Source organism: Oncorhynchus clarkii, chromosome 4 (assembly GCF_045791955.1).
Source record: "Oncorhynchus clarkii lewisi isolate Uvic-CL-2024 chromosome 4, UVic_Ocla_1.0, whole genome shotgun sequence".
In the NCBI taxonomy this organism is placed as follows: Eukaryota; Metazoa; Chordata; class Actinopteri; order Salmoniformes; family Salmonidae; genus Oncorhynchus; species Oncorhynchus clarkii.
The window spans coordinates 82,381,831-82,401,465 of record NC_092150.1 but is presented as its reverse complement, the minus strand read 5'-3'; positions in this window follow the sequence as shown (position 1 = coordinate 82,401,465).

The following is a 19,635-nucleotide window of genomic DNA, read 5'->3' as shown; positions in this document are numbered from 1 at the left end:
AAGATACAGGAAAACTATGTATCACTATAAAGATACAGGAAAACTATGTCACTATAAAGATACAGGAAAACTAATTATCACTATAAAGATACAGGAAAACTATGTGTCACTATAAACATACAGGAAAACTATGTGTCACTATAAAGATACAGGAAAACTATGTGTCACTATAAAGATACAGGAAAACTAATTATCACTATAAAGATACAGGAAAACTATGTCACTATAAACATACAGGAAAACTAATTATCACTATAAAGATACAGGAAAACTATGTGTCACTATAAACATACAGGAAAACTATGTGTCACTATAAAGATACAGGAAAACTATGTGTCACTATAAAGATACAGGAAAACTAATTATCACTATAAAGATACAGGAAAACTATGTCACTATAAACATACAGGAAAACTATGTCACTATAAAGATACAGGACAACTATGTGTCACTATAAAGATACAGGAAAACTATGTGTCACTATAAAGATACAGGAAAACTATGTATCACTATAAAGATACAGGAAAACTATGTGCCACTATAAAGATATAGGAAAACTATGTGTCACTATAAAGATACAGGAAAACTATGTGTCACTATAAAGATACAGGAAAACTATGTATCACTATAAACATACAGGAAAACTAGCAGCGTCAGCAGTCAGGACTCCAGTGGTCACAATTAGGGAACCCTCGGGCAGTTGTGCATCATTTATTATAACTTCTACTACACACTGGTGCTAATTTGTAACCTCCCAACCGTTTAAATGGCTCGAACACGTGTCCACAGCGGGCCTGGCATAAGTATTAATAATCAATTATTAGAAATTATTATTATGAAGCAGGTTGTGTCTAGACAATTTTCTCCTCGGGAACATGAAAGTTCATCCTATCCTAACGTGGAACTACTGTACTTGGCCAGTGAGAGACTAAAATGCAGAATTCAAGAGTTTTGATAGGTCACTAGTTCGTATCCGGAAGGACCGTGGAAAATAGGATTTTTGTACAGCAGTGGATAGACCTAGTAATTTAACAGTAGATGTTTGATATGAATGGGACGTTAGGATGTAGTGTGTAACAGCCATCGGTAGGATGTAGTGTGTAACAGCCATCGGTAGGATGTAGTGTGTAACAGCCATCGGTAGGATGTAGTGTGTAACAGCCATCGGTAGGATGTAGTGTGTAACAGCCATCGGTAGGATGCAGTGTGTAACAGCCATTTAAGAATATTCCAAAAGGGTTCAGAGTGGATTGCCAGAGCTGGCCCTCCACCGGAGTGGTAGTGTTAAATCTGAAAATAGTTTGAATTGCAGGACCAATCCACAGACAGACACTGAAGGCGGCAGCATGTATTGCCTTGAGATAAGCTTCCTCCCACAGTTGAACTTAAAGCTAAACCAACCCTTGGTAGGAGCCACACGGAGAAGTACTGCGGTCAGCCCTCTCAGTCAGACCCAGTTTCATAATGCTGGGCTGGATGCTCAAGTCAAAAAGAGAGAGAGATAAAAAGGGGGAGAAAGAGGAAGAGAGGAGAGAGAGACAGAAAAAGACAGACAGTGACAGAGAAAGAGCGATCGAGAGAGACAGAGGGGGGGGGAGACAAAAAGATACAAATGACTGAGATTACCCAGCACGTCTTCCTGTCCAGACCCAGACAGGCCCATCCCCTCCCCTCCTCTCTCCTCCTCTCCCCTGCCTCACCTCCTCTCCCCTCCCTGGCCTCCCCTCCTCTCTCCCTTCCCACCCCTCCCCTCCTCTCTCCCCTCCTCTCCCCTCCCTGCCCTCCTCTCTCCTCCCCTCTAACCTCTATCTCCTCCTCTCCTCACCTCCTTTCTCCCCTCCTCTCTTTCATCTTCTCTCTCCTATCTCTACTCATCTATCCTCCTCTCTATCTCATCCTCACCCCTTCTCTCCTCCTCTCCCCTCCTCTTTCTCCTCCTCTTCTCACTTCCTCTCTCTCTTCCTCACTCCTCCTCTCCCCTCCTCTATCTCCTCCTCTCCTCTCCTCTCCTCTTCTAACCTCCTTTCACACCTCCTCTCTCTCTTCATCACTCTACCTCACTCCTGCTCACTCATCCTCTCTCCACTCCTCTCTCTCCTCCTCTTTCTCCTCCTCTCGCTCTCCGCTTCTCTCCTCTTCTCTCATCCTCTCTCATCCTCTCTCTCCTCTCTCTCCTCTCTCTCTGCCAATCTACTCTCTCCTCCCCTTCCTCTCTCCCCTCCCCTCCCCTCCCCTCTCCCCTCCTCTCTCTCCCTCTCCCCTCCTTTCTCTCCTCTCTCATCCTTTCTCCCGTCCTCTCTCTCCTCCTCTTTCCCTCACCTCTCTCTCCCCCTCTCTCTCCTCCTCGCTCTCCTCGTCACTCTCCTATTTTTTTTCTTCTCTCTCCTCTCTCCTCCTTTCCCCTCCCTGCCTTTACTCCCTCTGTGATCTTTACTAAAAAGCCAGGAGGGAATTAGATAGAGACTGTGTGTGTCTGGGTCTGTGTGTGTGTTGATTAATAAAGATATTATATGTGTATTCCTGAATGTGTGTGTGAATGCTAGTGCGTGTTTAAATGCCTGCTTCTGTGTCCGTGTGTGTGAACGTATGTTACACATTGTCCATGTGTGTGTGTGTGTGTGTGTGTGTGTGTGTGTGTGTGTGTGTGTGTGTGTGTGTGTGTGTGTGTGTGTGTGTGTGTGTGTGTGTGTGTGTGTGTGTGTGTGTGTGTGTGTGTGTGTGTGTGTGTGTGTTGCTCATCTCACCGCTCACGGCTGTGGTTAATTATTAATTATTCACCGGGGCTGTGCTGCAGAGAAGAACTGAGAGGCCAAGGGATAAAGCCACTGGAGGAGGAAGATGAAATTATTAAATCCTAATGATGGAATGCTGGCTGCATGGTAATATCTTCAGTTGATTCTGAAGAGGTGCACAGAAAGTGTGGGCAGTACACAGGAGATAGACTGAAGTTCCCTAGCCCCATCTTTCTATCTCTATATTTCTCTCTCGTTACCTCATTGTCTCTCTCTCTCTCTCTCTCTCTCTCTCTCTCTCTCTCTCTCTCTCTCTCTCTCGCTCTCTCTCGCTCTCTCTCGCTCTCTCTCAAGCCATCTCTCAAGCCATCTCAGTATTTAGCTCTCTCTCTCTCTCTCTTTCTTTCTTGCTGGCTGTATCTCTGTGACAATGTTTATCTCTCTCTCTCTCTCTCAAGCCATCTCAGTATTTATCTCTCTCTCTCTCTCTCTCTCTCTTTCTTTCTTGCTGGCTGTCTCTCTGTGACAATGTTTCTCTCTCTCTCTGTATGTCTCTCTCTGTCTCTCTCTCCATCTCTCCTCTCTACCTATCTTTATCTGTCTCACCTCGCTCTCTCTCTCCACCCTCATTAGCACTCACCTTCATCGCTATCACATTCCTCACCTTCCTTCCTCCCACCGTCCTTCCTCCCACCATCCTTCCTCCCCTCTCTTCCTCTCCCTGTCCCTCCATCTCCCCTGTCTTCCTCTCCCTGTCCCTCCATCTCCCCTCTCTTCTTCTCCCTGTCCCTCCATCTCCCCTCTCTTCCTCTCCCTGTCCCTCCATCTCCCCTCTCTTCATGTCCCTCCATCTCCCCTCTCTTCATGTCCCTCCATCTCCCCTCTCTTCATGTCCCTCCATCTCCCCTCTCTTCCTCTCCCTGTCCCTCCATCTCCCCTCTCTTCCTCTCCCTGTCCCTCCATCTCCCCTGTCTTCCTATCCCTGTCCCTCCAGCTCCCCTCTCTTCTTCTCCCTGTCCCTCCATCTCCCCTCTCTTCCTCTCCCTGTCCCTCCATCTCCCCTGTCTTCCTCTCCCTCCATCTCCCCTCTCTTCCTCTCCCTGCTGCATGCTGATTGTGGGTGATAAGGCCATTAATTAGGTGCTGTGATTGGGGCTCTGGAGTCGTTAGCTAGTGGTAGGGCCATAAGGAGAGGGAGCGGGGGAGAGGAGACAGAGACACTGCTAGAGCATCCCTCTCAGCAATTAGAGACATATCTGTTGTCAGCCTCTGTGTCCCAGGCAGGGAGAGGGAGAGAGGAAGGGAGGGAGGGAGATAAATAGAGAGAGAGAGAGAGATTTTTTTTTTTGTGTAAATAATCTCTATTGGGTCTGGGAGCCCCCAACACAATAAATACTCATACAAAACCATAGTTACACATCAATTAAAAACGCAACTCCAATTCCTCCTCCACAGTAACTAAACACAACAACCTCTGAAAACCCCATATACTCAAAAACAGATCAATATTGTTGACAAGTTTATAATAGGCAAACTCCACCCTTAGTCTCACTGCCAACATTCCCTCCAGCATTCCCACCACATCCACAGACCCCTGTCCCCGAATACTGTGCTTTCGGGTCTTCCATATCGCTAATTTTGCTGCCCCTAATACAAATTAAGCAACACAACTACACCCTTTTGACTATACATGTACTTTGGCCCAAATATATACAGTTGGGAAGAGAAAACCTTTCCCAATGCTGAGAACCAATTAGTGATCAGGTCAATCATCCCGACCAACCTAGTACACAGTAAAAACAGATGTGCCAGAGATTCAGACTCAGCACAGAATGGATACCCCTACCCAACAGTAGGGTCCAGGTGTACCAGATGCATGTTGGTGGCTATAGATCCATGTATTATCCTCCATTGGAGGTCAGCTGTCCTCTTATCAATAGGCAGTTTATATAATGATCGCCAACAGCCTTTTGGAGAGGCACCTGGACCAAGCACACCCGCCCACCTCGTCGATTTTACCCCTTCCAGGGAAGAGGCATGGGACACCTTTATTTCCCACCTCCTTGAACTCCCCCAGCTCCGGGGTATCGAAGGAAAGCAGCATCCCCACGTCCTCCTCAAATGCCCCCATCGCAGCACTAACAATCAGTGCAGGGAACACATAATCCAGACCCTCCTTCCACTGATCAGATTTGGACACTACACAAATTGACAAGGGTCCTCTGAAGCTCTTGTATCAGACCCTTTGGTGGCTGCAAAATCATTAGTCTGTGCCACAGGGTAGAGGCAGAAAGATTATTAGCTACCAGTACCCTTCCCCTATAAGACAGCTGGGGCAGCACCCATTTCCATCTTGACAGTCTGGCTCACACCTTCTCCTATACACCCTCCCAGGTCTTTTTCTGAAAGACATCGAAGACTAGAAAAAAAAACAAAGTCTTCATCCCATCTCTGCCCCACTGAAGCCCCCCTGGTAACCGTGGAGCGGACCCCATCTGAAGCTGATCTTAGCACAGGACTTCATTCTTTCCCCAATTGACTCTAGCTGAGGAGGCCCCCTCATACACCTTTAAAGCATTTGAGAGAACCTTAACATCCTCACCCCCTGTGATAAAAACAATCACGTCATCTGCATACACAGACAGTGCTATTGTGGGACCCTTCATTACACCCCTCACAGAGAAACTAGTAAGCTTCGCTCTTAAAAAATAAAGCATTGGTTCAATCACCAGACTATATAACTGCCCTGAAGTTGGGCATCCCTGCCTGATGCCCCTTTGGACAGGGATGGGGCAACTCAAACCACCACCCACCTTCACCATACACGAGGCCCCAGTATACAGTAAATTCATCCAAGACAAAAAAACATCCCCAAACACAAAGGCTTTCATCGTTTTAAACAAGTACTAGCTGTCCACACGATCAAAAGCCTTCTCCTTATCCAAAGAAAGTAAACCCACATTGACATCAGACAGTTTACAAATGTCTAAAACAAGTTATCAATGATAGAGCGATCAGGTACACAGTAGAACTGGTCCTTGTGGACCAACAATCCCAGATACTCTTTCAACCTGTTTGAGAGACATTTAGAAACAATATTGTATTCTGCGCACAGCAAAGCAACAGGTCTCCAATTTTTTTATGAAAGCCAAATCCCCCTTTTTTGGTAACAGTGACCGCACGTTGACAGGATACAGGGAGAGAACCCTCATGACAAGATTCACACACCACTTCATAAAAATCATCCCCAATAGACCCCCCAAAGTGCTTATATAACTAAGATGGTAAACCATCGATGCCAGGGGCTCGGCTTGTTGAGAGCTGCATAACTGCTGTGGACAGCTCTTGCAGTGTAATGTCAGAGTCCAATGCAACTCTCTGCTCAGATCCCAATTGAGGAAGACCATGTAACAACTGTTCAGTACACAGAGAGTCACAATCCTCCGCTGTTACTGTAATTGAATTATACCAATATGTATTCATTAATTGAATTCCCTTCATCTACAGTGCCTTGCGAAAGTATTCGGCCCCCTTGAACTTTGCGACCTTTTGCCACATTTCAGGCTTCAAACATAAAGATATAAAACTGTATTTTTTTGTGAAGAATCAACAACAAGTGGGACACAATCATGAAGTGGAACGACATTTATTGGATATTTCAAACTTTTTTAACAAATCAAAAACTGAAAAATTGGCGTGCACAATTATTCAGCCCCCTTAAGTTAATACTTTGTAGCGCCACCTTTTGCTGCGATTACAGCTGTAAGTCACTTGGGGTATGTCTCTATCAGTTTTGCACATCGAGAGACTGACATTTTTTCCCATTCCTCCTTGCAAAACAGCTCGAGCTCAGTGAGGTTGGATGGAGAGCATTTGTGAACAGCAGTTTTCAGTTCTTTCCACAGATTCTCGATTGGATTCAGGTCTGGACTTTGACTTGGCCATTCTAACACCTGGATATGTTTATTTTTGAACCATTCCATTGTAGATTTTGCTTTATGTTTTGGATCATTGTCTTGTTGGAAGACAAATCTCCGTCCCAGTCTCAGGTCTTTTGCAGACTCCATCAGGTTTTCTTCCAGAATGGTCCTGTATTTGGCTCCATCCATCTTCCCATCAATTTTAACCATCTTCCCTGTCCCTGCTGAAGAAAAGCAGGCCCAAACCATGATGCTGCCACCACCATGTTTGACAGTGGGGATGGTGTGTTCAGCTGTGTTGCTTTTACGCCAAACATAACGTTTTGCATTGTTGCCAAAAAGTTCAATTTTGGTTTCATCTGACCAGAACACCTTCTTCCACATGTTTGGTGTGTCTCCCAGGTGGCTTAAACGACACTTTTTATGGATATCTTTAAGAAATGGCCACTCTTCTTGCCACTCTTCCATAAAGGCCAGATTTGTGCAATATATGACTGATTGTTGTCCTATGGACAGAGTCTCCCACCTCAGCTGTAGATCTCTGCAGTTCATCCAGAGTGATCATGGGCCTCTTGGCTGCATCTCTGATCAGTCTTCTCCTTGTATGAGCTGAAGGTTTAGAGGGACGGCCAGGTCTTGGTAGATTTGCAGTGGTCTGATACTCCTTCCATTTCAATATTATCGCTTGCACAGTGCTCCTTGGGATGTTTAAAGCTTGGGAAATCTTTTTGTATCCAAATCCGGCTTTAAACTTCTTCACAACAGTATCTCGGACCTGCCTGGTGTGTTCCTTGTTCTTCATGATGCTCTCTGCGCTTTTGACGGACCTCTGAGACTATCACAGTGCAGGTGCATTTATACGGAGACTTGATTACACACAGGTGGATTGTATTTATCATCATTAGTCATTTAGGTCAACATTGGATCAGAGACTTGATTACACACAGGTGGATTGTATTTATCATCATTAGTCATTTAGGTCAACATTGGATCATCTAGAGATCCTCACTGAACTTCTGGAGAGAGTTTGCTGCACTGAAAGTAAAGGGGCTGAATAATTTTGCACGCCCAATTTTTCAGTTTTTGATTTGTTAAAAAAGTTTGAAATATCCAAGAAATGTCGTTCCACTTCATGATTGTGTCCCACTTGTTGTTGATTCTTCACAAAAAATACAGTTTTATATCTTTATGTTTGAAGCCTGAAATGTGGCAATAGGTCGCAAAGTTCCAGGGGGCCGAATACTTTCGCAAGGCACTGTATTTTATGAGAATTTGTAAGATTCTTGTTTGCATAAAATAGACGGAGACCAGTCTTTTCAATAATAGGTAACATAATTTATTCTCGGAGCGCGCTCCCACGTTACCACGAGCAACAGTTTATATACAATAACATGACGTCATTTCATTGCTTCTAGAATGAATCCCCTCCTCCCGACCTAGAATCAAGTGAGATTAAAAGTTCATTCTAATTTACTAACACACTTACAGGTCACACAACATAATTTAATTAACTTTTGACCCCTCAACATTATCGATCACCACTTAGCTGACAGTTCTAATTAACAGAAAACCTAGGAATGCACTCACTGTCTTATCTAAAACACCCCAGAGCTAAGTTTTGTCGGTTCAACCATAGGTTAACTACCTTATCTGTTTACTTAATCCACAACCCATTTCTTTCTTCCTAGTTGGAATGGTGTTCATTAACTTTAATTACTCCTTGTCTGTGTCACACAATCCCTTCTTATGAACTCATATTGTTAATCAGATATAATAAAACAGAATATAAGTTTACTTAGTTACAGTTCTATTTAAAATGAGAATATTGTTTATTCATTTATTCATAATATTTCTAACATCCGCCTTATAGAGGGCCGAGTAGAAATTCCCTTTTATAACCCTCCATTTTTCCCAAAACAACAAAAACCTGTCACAAAACATGACATCATGTAACAATTTAACATTAAAATACCAGTAAGGTGATGACCTTCGTGGACAGGACAAGTGAATATCAACAGTAACAATATGATGATCAGAGAAACCCACAGGAGTAATGGCACACTTTCCAACCCTACTACAGTATTGCTCAGATACATACAACCTGTCTGACCTTCCAACCCTACTACAGTATTGCTCAGATACATACAACTTGCCTAACCTTCCAACCCTACTACAGTATTGCTCAGATACATACAACCTGTCTAACCTTGCTGCACTGACACGACCTTCATTAATTTTTAGCCATTTGTACTGCCTAACTTTTGCATTCCTTACTCTACACACATCAGAAAGCTCAAACTCAGTTTATAGGCCAGACAGGCAAGTGGCTGACCGCAGGTGAGGTTCTTCAGCGGTGCGATCAACAGTAAAATCCACTGTACAGTTCCAGTCCCCCCCTAAAACCATACACCCCTGTTGATCACACTGTCTTAAGGTTTCCTTTATTTGATCAAATACAGCAATACGCCCTGCACCCTCATTAAGAGCATAAACATTTTAAGAAATACATTTAAAAAACATAACATCCACCTTGACCAATGAAACCCGACCCTTGACAATCTCTGTTGTAGATACCACAGTCACCCCTAAACCTGAGGAAAACAAGTTTACCAACCCAACACTGAAATTAGAACCATGACTGAGTATATGCTGCCCCTCCCACCACATACCCCAGTCAACCTCATTTTCCTCATCACTATGTGTCTCCTGTAGGAAAACTACATTAAGCCTTTTCTGTTATATTACTTCTAATACCCAAGCTCTCTTATTCCTGTCCCTTCCCCCATTAATATTGAGAGAACCTACCCTTAGTACCTCCACATAGAAAAGAGAAAAGAAAAGCAGAAGAAACCACAGAGAAACCAAGGAGAAAAAAAACACCCTATGAAGCATGATCATCATCATTGTTTTAATCTTCTCTTATTAACCTGAACACATTTCCCACCACCCTTTGCTGCTGCAACAGCAGTAATACATTTCCTCAAGCGAAACCGCTTCTTCTCACTCAATTGTTCTAACCCCACCGTCTTCTGTAACATCACAGCTGACCTCACAAACTTATCAACATCAAAATAATCTGCCAATTTGACAGATTTCCCAAAAGTCTGATCCAGAAACCCATTTACCTCCTCTAGATCGTAAATTGAGTCGTCACCAGCTGCTATCATATCAAAAGAGGTATCCATATCCTTCTCCTGATCCTCAGCTGAGACCACAGACCACTGACTCCCCTCTACCACATCCCTTTCAACACTCCCCACTTGCACCCCGTCACTCGTACCAGGCATCTCCTCCACTACCTGGGAGACTAGCCCCACCTGAACCCCATTACTCATAGTGGGCATCTCCTCCACTACCTGGGAGACTAGCCCCACCTGAACCCCATCACTCGTACCAGGCATCTCCTCCACTACCTGGGAGACTAGCCCCACCTGAACCCCATTACTCATAGTGGGCATCTCCACATGAATCCCCTCCTTTACCCCAGCACTCGTATTGGGCACCTCCTCCACTACCTGGGAGCCTAGCTCCACATGAACCCCCTCCTTTACCCCAGCACTCGTACTGGGCACCTGCTCACCAGTCTGAAGAACTGGCTCTTCAGATCCATCCTTACCTTCTACAATATTTTTCTGCTGCATAACATTTCCCTCTAATGCAAGTTGCAACTCCGTGCCCTCAACACAGATAACTTGTTCCTCAGCAACAGGTGCTTGTGGCTGCTATACCGCTGTCGGCCCACCTCTCCCTACATCAGTGGGCCCAGGCGTTAAGAGGACCACCTGCGCCCCTCCCTCGGCCTTCTCCCTTTTCAGGCAAGCATGTCGCTTATGACCAATATCCCCACACTCAAAACACAGTTGACTACCTGTACTAGCAAAAGCCATATACAGTCTATTGTCATACTTGATTTTAAACGATAACTCTAAAGTCTGCTCCGGTGAGTCCAAAAACATAAACACCTGTCTCCGTTTCAACGCCGGGTGTTTGCAACCCAACGGGACAACCTTAATTGAACTGGCGAACTTCCCAAAGCGCAATAACTCGCGCTCCAATAGCTAATTTGGAATAAACGGTAGTACATTTGAAATCGTTACCCTTGTTGACGGAGAAAAAAGCGGCATAACTTGAATAAACATTCCTTTAAGAAGTATACCATGCTCAACCATCCGATCAACAAGACACTCTTCTTTAAGAAGTACACCATGCTCAACCATACGATCAACAAGACACTCGTCTTTAAGAAGTACACCATGCTCAACCATCCGATCAACAAGACACTCTTCTTTAAGAAGTACGCCATGCTCAACCATCCGATCAACAAGACTCTCTTCTTTAAGAAGTACGCCATGCTCAACCATCCGATCAGCAAGACACTCTTCTTTAAGAAGTACACCATGCTCAACCATCCGATCAACCAGACACTCTTCTTTAAGAAGTACACCATGCTCAACCATCCGATCAACAAGACACTCTTCTTTAAGAAGTACACCATGCTCAACCATCCGATCAACAAGACACTCGTCTTTAAGAAGTACACCATGCTCAACCATCCGATCAACCAGACACTCTTCTTTAAGAAGTACACCATGCTCAACCATCCGATCAACAAGACACTCTTCTTTAAGAAGTACACCATGCTCAACCATCCGATCAACAAGACACTCTTCTTTAAGAAGTACGCCATGCTCAACCATCCGATCAACAAGACGCTCTTCTTTAAGAAGTACACCATGCTCAACCATCCAATCAACAAGGCACTCTTCTTTAAGAAGTACACCATGCTCAACCATCCGATCAACAAGACACTCTTCTTTAAGAAGTACGCCATGCTCAACCATCCGATCAACAAGACACTCTTCTTTAAGAAGTACACCATGCTCAACCATCCGATCAACAAGACACTCTTCTTTAAGAAGTACACCATGCTCAACCATCCAATCAACAAGGCACTCTTCTTTAAGTACACCATGCTCAACCATCCGATCAACAAGACACTCTTCTTTAAGAAGTACACCATGCTCAACCATCCGATCAACAAGACACTCTTCTTTAAGAAGTACACCATGCTCAACCATCCGATCAACAAGACACTCTTCTTTAAGAAGTACACCATGCTCAACCATCCGATCAACAAGACACTCTTCTTTAAGAAATACCACCACCGGTTTATTCATCCGGGATGCATAAGCAACATTCTCGTATCCTACCTTCTCTCCTACTGCGACCAGAAACTCCTCCACCGTGACAGTAGCTTCAGTAACACACCTAAAGCCGTGCCGAAGTGACAGGGATGGCGTCCCCATTCGGGCTGCCATCCCCGCCAAAATCAGGGTAATTTCAATACGAAAAACAAAATACTTAATTCTACCACAACAAAAATAATAACCTTAATCATGCACAGAAGAAAACCAAAAAATGCCACCAAGAAATAGAAAACCGAAAGAAAGTTCTGCATATCTAACTCTACACAACACACGCACTCCTTCACTCATACAATTCCCAGCATGCACCAAACACTCCCAGCATGCACAGAGAGAGAGAGAGAGAGAGAGAGAGAGGGAGGGAAATAGAGAGAAAGAGAAGGAGCGATGTACTACAGATTGCCGCTTGTCAATGTCATTCATTGTCCGTTCTGTTTTCCCTTGATGGATGGCACACACACGCACATGCAAGCACACACATGCAAGCACACACACCCAAACACGCACACACAAACACACATACACAATAGCACACACACGCACGTACACACGCAGACACAGGGAGAGACACTCAAGCAGATACCCAATGTGCATTCACACACACAGATACACACACAGATACAGTAGCATACAGCCAAACACACACACACAGACGCCACACACACACAAGCACACGTTTCAACTCCATGCAAAATTCTACTTGACTGTAACCTCTTACTGCTAGGGGGATCTACTGGACTGTAATCTCTTACTGCTCTATGGATCTACTGGACTGTAGCCTCTTACTGCTAGGGGGATCTACTTGACTATAACCTCTTACTGCTAGGGGGCTCTACTTGACTATAACCTCTTACTGCTAGGGGGCTCTACTGGACTGTAATCTCTTACTGCTAGGGGCTCTACTGGACTGTCATTTCTTTCTTCTAGGGGGCTCTACTGGACTGTAATTTCTTACTTCTAGGGGGCTCTACTTGACTGTAATATCTTGCTGCTAGAGGGCTCTACTGGACTGTAATTTCTTACTTCTATGGGGCTCTACTTAACTGTAATATCTTACTGCTAGAGGGCTCTACTCGACTCTAACCTCTAACTGCTAGAAGGCTCTACTCGACTCTAACCTCTAACTGCTAGAAGGCTCTACTCGACTCTAACCTCTAACTGCTAGAGGGCTCTACTCGACTCTAACCTCTAACTGCTAGAGGGCTCTACTCGACTCTAACCTCTAACTGCTAGAGGGCTCTACTCGACTCTAACCTCTAACTGCTAGAGGGCTCTACTCGACTCTAACCTCTAACTGCTAGAGGGCTCTACTCGACTCTAACCTCTAACTGCTAGAGGGCTCTACTCGACTCTAACCTCTAACTGCTAGAAGGCTCTACTCGACTCTAACCTCTAACTGCTAGAAAGCTCTACTCGACTCTAACCTCTAACTGCTAGAAGGCTCTACTCGACTCTAACCTCTAACTGCTAGAAAGCTCTACTCGACTCTAACCTCTAACTGCTAGAAGGCTCTACTCGACTCTAACCTCTAACTGCTAGAAAGCTCTACTCGACTCTAACCTCTAACTGCTAGAAGGCTCTACTCGACTCTAACCTCTTACTGCTAGAAAGCTCTACTCGACTCTAACCTCTAACTGCTAGAAGGCTCTACACGACTCTAATCTCTAACTGCTAGAAAGCTCTACTCGACTCTAACCTCTAACTGCTAGAAGGCTCTACTCGACTCTAACCTCTAACTGCTAGAGGGCTCTACTCGACTCTAACCTCTAACTGCTAGAGGGCTCTACTCGACTCTAACCTCTAACTGCTAGAAGGCTCTACTCGACTCTAACCTCTAACTGCTAGAGGGCTCTACTCGAGTCTAACCTCTAACTGCTAGAAAGCTCTACTCGACTCTAACCTCTAACTGCTAGAGGGCTCTACTCGACTCTAACCTCTAACTGCTAGAGGGCTCTACTCGACTCTAACCTCTAACTGCTAGAGGGCTCTACTCGACTCTAACCTCTAACTGCTAGAGGGCTCTACTCAACTCTAACCTCTAACTGCTAGAAGGCTCTACTCGACTCTAACCTCTAACTGCTAGAGGGCTCTACTCGACTCTAACCTCTAACTGCTAGAGGGCTCTACTCGACTCTAACCTCTAACTGCTAGAGGGCTCTACTCGACTCTAACCTCTAACTGCTAGAGGGCTCTACTCGACTCTAACCTCTAACTGCTAAGTCTGAATAAATGAACAGTACAGTGTGAAAGAAAGTTGTTTTCCAGACCGTGTGGTTTTACTTCCTGACTAACATGCCACATAACTTCCCTGACTAACACGCCACATCATTTCCCTGACTAACATGCCACATAATTTCCCTGACTAACATGTCACATCATTTCCCTGACTAACATGCCACATCATTTCCCTGACTAACATGTCACATCATTTCCCTGACTAACATGCCACATCATTTCCCTGACTAACATGTCACATCATTTCCCTGACTAACATGTCACATCATTTCCCTGACTAACACGCCACATCATTTCCCTGACTAACATGTCACATCATTTCCCTGACTAACACGCCACATCATTTCCCTGACTAACATGTCACATCATTTCCCTGACTAACACGCCACATAATTTCCCTGACTAACACGCCACATCATTTCCCTGACTAACATGTCACATCATTTCCCTGACTAACACGCCACATCATTTCCCTGACTAACATGTGACATCATTTCCCTGACTAACATGTCACATCATTTCCCTGACTAACACGCCACATCATTTCCCTGACTAACATGCCACATCATTTCCCTGCAAGGTTCTATGGCTTTAATGTTGCTGGGTGACACATGCAGCTCTCACTGCTCTCATTGGCCTGTGTCCCAAATAGCACAATTTTTCCTATGTAATGCACAACTTTTGACCTTGGATCATTAGGGCTCTGATCAATAGTAGCGCACAATGTAGGGACAGGAGTGCCGTTTGGGATGCAACCACTTCCTGGCTCAGAAGGAAGTAATGGTGCATTATGACACACGAGGTGTCAGCATATCACAGAGATGCACTGGACTAGAATGTGTTATCCAATTTAGCCAATTTATAGGCCCAGACATCAACCACTCTAGCACCTAATTCCTGAGATGAGGGATCAGTCATTTGAATAATCTATAACAGAGAGTGGATGGCAGAGAGATTATTTATTTTTATTTAACAGACTAACGCAGCACAAGTAGCTGCTGTTCCCAACCACCATCTCCGCACCACACATACGGCCTCCAAACTCCTGCCTGACCTCATAGTGCACAGAGTCTAGTGAGATGTAACTCCATAGTTAAGTCCTCCAGTTTGTTATTGAGGGTGAATATGAGCCTTTCCAATTGATGGCTCAAAGTTTTTTTGGCAGAAATTAGACCTAGATTACAAAACTTTCTCTGATACTGATCACCAATATTTACATTTCCCAACAGACATAATCATGGAGATGGATGGATATAAATTCCTAGACATAATGAAATGATGGCACATACATTATCCCAGAATGGTGTCAGTTTATTACAGGAACACAGCATATGTAATGAGGTCCTCACAACCGCAGACCACGTGTAACCACGCCAGCCCAGGACCTCCAGATCTGGCTTCTTCACCTGCTGGATCATCTGAGACCAGTCACACGGACAGCTGATGATTGGCTGGGCCTGGCTCGCCAGTGGGTGGGCCTTGCTCCCAAGTGGTTGGGCCTATGGCCACTCATGGCTGCACTCCTGCCCAGTCAGGTGAAATCCACAGGGACCTCATGAATTTATTTCAATTGACTTGTTTATATGAACTGTAACTCAGTCAAATCGTTGGAATTGTTGCGTGTTGCGTTTATATTTTTGGTCAGTACAGGAGCAGGTATGAACATCCATTATGTGGTCCTGCAGTTCTCTGAGTCTAATGCAGTTATTTGCAATGACCATATTTACAATGTGGGTCCCCTGCTCTGGGGTGAACAGTCAACCTCTTCCACCAGATGCTGGTTTTCTTGCAGTTCTGTAAATACATTTGAATGGTTTTAGTGATAGATCCTTCTCATTATGAAAGTACAGTACATATTACTGTACCAGTAAGACTACAGCCCTTACAGTTACTTACCGGTTCTCATTTAGAAATGTCCTAATGATACCTGCAACAGTATAGCGGCTCAGATTTGGTTGAACCCGTTGTCCAGCCTCCCTCATGCTCATCCCATGGTTGACAACATGGTCAACCATAGTCGCTCTGATGTCATCAGTTATTGTGTTCCTCTTCCTCGTCATCTTCCCCGTCCTCTCCTTCTCCCCCGTCCTACTTCACCTCTTCCTTCTCATCGTCCTCCTCTAGTTCTCACCCCTCTTACTCTCTGTCCAATATTGGCCTCCATTGTTGTCCAAACCAAATGTTTACCTGTGGCCTATTTATAGTGCTCAAGCTCTGATTTGTAAGTGAACTCATTATCTAAAAGTGTTTTCACGTCTGTCAATGTGGAAAGGCAATTGGCGAAATAGTGCAGCAATGTAGAGACCAATGTTTACTGTTTTGCTAGAAGTGTGTTATTAAATTGTGTAAAGCAGTGAATTGTATTTACAGTTTTGCAAAAAGTATATTATAAAATTACAACCTGAGTGTAAACCAGAGAACGTGCATTCAGTCTGGCACACTTGGTAAATGCATTGGCTACAAGTGTTAATGGTTTCAGAGATGGTGCTTCAAGAATCACTGTTAGTGTTTAAGCATTCAGACAAAACTGTAAGATGAATCTGGAAGTCGCTCTGGATAAGAGCACAGAGTAAATAACTGAGATTTAAATGTCAAATGTAAGCGATTGAATATGATTTTTGAGTCGTACACATTTTAATAAACCAGCCTTGGATAATCCAAATCTTTGTTGTAAATAGTTGAATGAGCCATCATAGTACACATGCTCAAACTTCACGATGCCACTTGGAACCAGGACTTAAGGTGTTGTCATTAAACACTGGAGGTAAGGTGGGGATATTACAAATTGGGGTGCCTGGGGATATAGTTTTTTTTCCACCACATGAATTGATGTACATTTTCCCAAACACAAATGAAATTTGTCTGCTTTTTTCTTCACCCCCTTGGACCCGAAGTAGAGAATATATTTACGATAATATGATATTACATGTATGGCTTCGATACTCCTCTATGCACAAGTATAGTCTACTGTCCATTGTTTAAGTGAACGCAGTTGTGCAGCCCAGTAATACATCTTCATATGACGTAGTCCAAGACCTCGAGTTTTATAGGGGAAGTGTAAAACTGTCAGCTTTATAGGGAAGTGTAAAACTGTAAGCTTTATAGGGGAGTGTAAAACAGTCAGCTTTATAGGGGGAGTGTAAAACAGTCAGCTTTATAGGGGGAGTGTAAAACAGTCAGCTTTATAGGGAAGTGTAAAACTGTCAGCTTTATAGGGAAGTGTAAAACTGTCAGCTTTATAGGGGGAGTATAAAACTGTCAGCTTTATAGGGGAAGTGTAAAACTGTCAGCTTTATAGGGAAGTGTAAAACTGTCAGCTTTATAGGGAAGTGTAAAACTGTCAGCTTTATAGGGAAGTGTAAAACAGTCAGCTTTATAGGGGGAGTGTAAAACTGTCAGCTTTATAGGGGGAGTGTAAAACAGTCAGCTTTATAGGGGAGTGTAAAACAGTCAGCTTTATAGGGAAGTGTAAAACTGTCAGCTTTATAGGGAAGTGTAAAACAGTCAGCTTTATAGGGAAGTGTAAATCAGTCAGTTTTATAGGGGAAGTGTAAAACAATCAGCTTTATAGGGGAAGTGTAAAACTGTCAGCTTTATAGGGAAGTGTAAAACAGTCAGCTTTATAGGGAAGTGTAAAACAGTCAGCTTTATAGGGAAGTGTAAAACAGTCAGCTTTATAGGGGAAGTGTAAAACAGTCAGCTTTATAGGGAAGTGTAAAACAGTCAGCTTTATAGGGAAGTGTAAAACAGTCAGCTTTATAGGGGAGTGTAAAACTGTCAGCTTTATAGGGAAGTGTAAAACTGTCAGCTTTATAGGGAAGTGTAAAACTGTCAGCTTTATAGGGGAGTGTAAAACTGTCAGCTTTATAGGGAAGTGTAAAACTGTCAGCTTTATAGGGGAGTGTAAAACTGTCAGCTTTATAGCGAAGTGTAAAACAGTCAGCTTTATAGGGAAGTGTAAAACTGTCAGCTTTATAGGGAAGTGTAAAACAGTCAGCTTTATAGGGAAGTGTAAAACAGTCAGTTTTATAGGGAAGTGTAAAACAGTCAGCTTTATAGGGGAGTGTAAAACTGTCAGCTTTATAGGGAAGTGTAAAACTGTCAGCTTTATAGGGGAGTGTAAAACTGTCAGCTTTATATGGAAGTGTAAAACTGTCAGCTTTATAGGGGAGTGTAAAACTGTCAGCTTTATAGGGAAGTGTAAAACAGTCAGCTTTATAGGGGAGTGTAAAACTGTCAACTTTATAGGGAAGTGTAAAACTGTCAGCTTTATAGGGAAGTGTAAAACAGTCAGCTTTATAGGGAAGTGTAAAACAGTCAGCTTTATAGGGGAGTGTAAAACTGTCAGCTTTATAGGGAAGTGTAAAACTGTCAGCTTTATAGGGAAGTGTAAAACTGTCAGCTTTATAGGGGAGTGTAAAACTGTCAGCTTTATAGGGAAGTGTAAAACTGTCAGCTTTATAGGGGAGTGTAAAACTGTCAGCTTTATAGCGAAGTGTAAAACAGTCAGCTTTATAGGGAAGTGTAAAACTGTCAGCTTTATAGGGAAGTGTAAAACAGTCAGCTTTATAGGGAAGTGTAAAACAGTCAGTTTTATAGGGAAGTGTAAAACAGTCAGCTTTATAGGGGAGTGTAAAACTGTCAGCTTTATAGGGAAGTGTAAAACTGTCAGCTTTATAGGGGAGTGTAAAACTGTCAGCTTTATATGGAAGTGTAAAACTGTCAGCTTTATAGGGGAGTGTAAAACTGTCAGCTTTATAGGGAAGTGTAAAACAGTCAGCTTTATAGGGGAGTGTAAAACTGTCAACTTTATAGGGAAGTGTAAAACTGTCAGCTTTATAGGGAAGTGTAAAACAGTCAGCTTTATAGGGAAGTGTAAAACAGTCAGCTTTATAGGGGAGTGTAAAACTGTCAGCTTTATAGGGAAGTGTAAAACTGTCAGCTTTATAGGGAAGTGTAAAACAGTCAGCTTTATAGGGAAGTGTAAAACAGTCAGCTTTATAGGGAAGTGTAAAACAGTCAGCTTTATAGGGGAGTGTAAAACTGTCAGCTTTATAGGGGAGTGTAAAACAGTCAGCTTTATAGGGGAGTGTAAAACTGTCAGCTTTATAGGGGAGTGTAAAACTGTCAGCTTTATAGGGGAGTGTAAAACTGTCAGCTTTATAGGGAAGTGTAAAACAGTCAGCTTTATAGGGGAGTGTAAATCAGTCAGTTTTATAGGGGAAGTGTAAAACAATCAGCTTTATAGGGGAAGTGTAAAACTGTCAGCTTTATAGGGAAGTGTAAAACTGTCAGCTTTATAGGGAAGTGTAAAACAGTCAGCTTTATAGGGAAGTGTAAAACAGTCAGCTTTATAGGGAAGTGTAAAATTGTCAGCTTTATAGGGAAGTGTAAAACAGTCAGCTTCATAGGGGAGTGTAATACTGTCAGCTTTATAGGGAAGTGTAAAACTGTCAGCTTTATAGGGAAGTGTAAAACTATCAGCTTTATAGGGAAGTGTAAAACTGTCCGCTTTATAGGGGAGTGTAAAACTGTCAGCTTTAT